At 47.7% G+C, this 3,491-nt stretch overlaps 2 protein-coding genes across 2 annotated transcripts in view; one reads left to right on the forward strand and one right to left on the reverse strand.

Annotated features, from left to right (window-relative positions):
* Positions 1 to 3,491, reverse strand: part of LOC102436882 (astrotactin-2) — a 483,991-nt gene that overhangs the window by 185,098 nt on the left and 295,402 nt on the right. The window lies entirely within an intron of this gene.
* Positions 1 to 3,491, forward strand: part of TRIM32 (tripartite motif containing 32) — an 11,931-nt gene that overhangs the window by 342 nt on the left and 8,098 nt on the right.

Here is a 3,491-nt window from a genome sequence, read left to right on the forward strand (position 1 = left end):
CCTGCAGCTCTGGGCGGGGAGCTAGGGGCTGGGAGACGCTTCGCGATGCAGCGTGCCGGGAGGTATGCGTTAATGTGTGGGGCCCCCGAGGAGGGTCAGGGTGCAGCATCTGGGAGACGGGAGGGGATCTGTAGGCCCTGGAGGAGAAGGGTGCAGAATTTCGGAGATCTGATAACATTTGGGGTGCAGAATCTAAGGAGGTTTAAGGGAATCCGGGAGCGCTAGGATTCCGGGGCTGCAAGATCTGAGATCAGAGGGAGCAACGTGAGGGGCTCTCCTAATTGATAAGGAAGAAGCATTTTCTGGGTGGCATTGGGGAAAATTGAGGAGACGGGTTCTTGTTTGCAAGGAGGTGAAGGTTTGATGACAACACATGTTATGGGGGTGAGTAAAGAGGAACGTGCAGGGTTTGAGGGTGCACGGTGCTTGATGGAATTGGGCGATCAGATTGAGGGAGGGCAGCAATCTGGGGTGTGGGGCTGGGGTGTTAAACTGGGGTGCAGGGTGGAAGGCTGCAGAGATGAAAACAGATTAAAGGATCTGTTTCAGATTTGGGGCACGAGAGTGAAGAATTGGTGAGGGTTGCAATATGGAGCCCTAAAGACTTGAATTCTGTACTGTGGGAGGGTGGGGCACTGGGTTGGGGTGGATAGAATGGTGGGGTAGCGATGTCACAACTAGAGAATTAAAGCGCTCTGACTAGATTTGTGAGCTGTTGGAATTTTCCTAAAGTCTGCATGGGAAGCAAAGAGAGTTCTGGGGACTGGAGGACCAAGAAGTGATGCATGAAACCATGCGGGTATGAAGTTTAACAGCGTTCAGGGTTCAGCAGCAACGTCCTAAATCCTGCAGGAGCCTGGCTTTCTCTGCGAGAGGCCCAATCTCCCTCGCTCATTAATCAAAGATCCCTTTGCAGGAGGCAGCCATGGTACTGCCACTAACTTGCCAGGGAACCCAGGCCCAAAAGTGGTAGGAGTTGGGGGAGAAGAGAGTGGTCAAAGGGGGCACGAAGCAGGAAACTACCCAAGGTCATCCACCCAAGCTTCCTTTGCCCGTCCCTCCAAGCTGAGACAGCAGATAGGATGGGAGGCCTCCAGAAAATGAGAGGAACGTCGTGATCTCAGGCCTTCTGTTCCTCATCAGCTAAATAAGTAGGTGGGATTCATCCTACCTACGGTCCATGGCAGCTCAAAGAGGCAGTGGCTCTGTGAATGAAGTGTTTGGGCTGGGAGAGAGACAAGGGCAGATGCACTGAACATTTAGTCCTGTGCCAAGTTCTGCAGCAGTGGTTCCTAACCAGGGCAATGCTGTCCCCCAGGGGATGCTTGGGAACCTCTGGGGACATTTTTGGTGTCACAGTTGGCGTGTGGGGCAGTACTGGCCGCTAGTGGACAGACACCGAGAGATGGGGTTTAACATCCTTCCGTGCACTGGACAGCCCCCACCATAAAGAATTATCTGCCCCAATGTCAATGGTGCCAAAGTTCAGGAACCCTACTCTAGAGTGGGGTGCCCTGGAATCAGATCCTGGCTCTGTCACTTCCTGATTTGGTGATCTTGATCCTGACTTAGTTTTCATAATGGCCCTACTAAGTAGGCTCTACTAGACCCAGTTTTACACATAAGGAAACTAAAGCATAGGAAGTGACTTGCGTTGGTTGCATGGCTAGGAATAGCAGGCAGGGCTGGGCTCATACTCAGATCTCAGTAAACCTGTATATTCCCAGTTTCCTTGCTTTGTCCTTGCTGGACTTGCTTAGTCTTATTATCCCAGCCGATTCCCCTCTAATGAAAGGATAGTCCAGTGAGTATGCCTGAAGATCCAATTGAACTCTAAGGGGGGCAAATCCGTCTAATTAGGCAGGGAGTAGCCCTGAACTTTGTTCTGATTTGTTCTTAGGTTGGGACCAGTGGGTAGATAAGGAAAGGAGCTTTAGGTTAGCTGACAAGATGAGGTGTAAGAGACTAGAAGGTGAGGTATGGAGGTCACTGGCTTGAAAAAAAACAAAAAACCTCATACCAGGGCTGAGGCAGGGGGATAGTCTTAACTGTTGTTCTCAGTGATATCTTTTGGGCTTCTCTCCCCTGGGGCAGAATAACAGCATTTGTTCTCAGAGCCCAAGGACATTGCTGAAGCCAGTTCAGAAACATAGTAGGACTGGATTAGAAGCCAAGAGACTTAGCTCGAATACACACACACACACACACACACACACACACACACACCCTTAAGGATAATATGTAAAGGAAGTGGAATCAGCGTGGGAACCAGAGGCTTGAAGTCCAAAGTCCTTCCTCAGCTGCTAATTTACTAAGTGATCTTGGACAAGTGCTTGCCCTTATCCACAATCTATTTTTTTAAAAATAAAAATAGCTACCATTTATCACATGCTTATTATGTGCATTAACTCTGTTAATCCTGTCAATGATTTGGCCAATAATCTAGGTGTTACTTCCCCATTTTACAGATGAGAAAAATATTAATTAAATGATTCACCAAGGCTAAGTTGTGAAAGCCAAAACAGGGATGCAAGCCCGTTCTGTCTGACTCCTAAGTTACATTATACGCGTTTTACCAGAAGGCCTTTCAAACACTAGAGCATCCACACACTTAACATCTGGAGAGTGGCTGGTAGTCAAACGCTGATAAGGCCCTTGAAGTGGATCACTGTCCATACACACTGACCTGCGGCCTCTGTGACACTCCCTCCCCAAAGTGCGTCTGGTTGGACCATCAGATTTAAAAGTCATTCCCAGCTGCATTTACCAGCCTCTCAGCCAGACTGCAGCCAGCTGGGGAGCTGTGACATATTTCAGTCAATGTGGTTTTATGGCTGGGAGTGGACATACTTGGATTTGAACTTCAGTTCTACTATTTATTATCTTTGAGACCTTGGACGGATTTCTTTTCTCTCAGCCTTGGTTTCCTTATTTATAAAGAGGAGAATAACACATACTCCAAATAGTTATTATGGGAATAAGGTTATGTATAGAAGGTGCCTGGCATTCAATAAATGGTAGTATTATGAGAGATTACAATTATGAGAGAAGGGAATGCTTACAAGGGGACTGAGTTGCTTTGTCACCAAATTTCAGTAACCCTAAGTAGCCCCCACTAGGCTCCCCAAACTGCTGTCCCCTCTTGTACCTTTCCCAGGTCTGCTTCCTGAACCTTGAACCAAAATTTCCTGAGTAAATGAACGTGTGTTAATATGCAGAGAAAGGAACTGAAAGAAAGTTGCGTGGGTCAAGTTGAGTCAGGGTCCCCTGAGAAAAGACCATTGATCCCCCCCCCCCTTATCCTATATTCTTTGAGTCACATTGGCATTACCCAGATGTTTGTGGAAGATGCAAGGGAACCTTTTCTAGGTCCTTCAGTTTTAGAGGAAGGACGGAGAAAAGGCAAGCATTCTTCCAGCAGACTATCATTGATTTAACCTTTCCTGACATATTTAGCCAAAGCTTCCTTTCCCACAAGTATTTCCTTCTGG

This window comes from Myotis lucifugus, unplaced genomic scaffold (genome assembly GCF_000147115.1).
Source record: "Myotis lucifugus unplaced genomic scaffold, Myoluc2.0 scaffold_87, whole genome shotgun sequence".
NCBI classification, from domain to species: Eukaryota; Metazoa; Chordata; class Mammalia; order Chiroptera; family Vespertilionidae; genus Myotis; species Myotis lucifugus.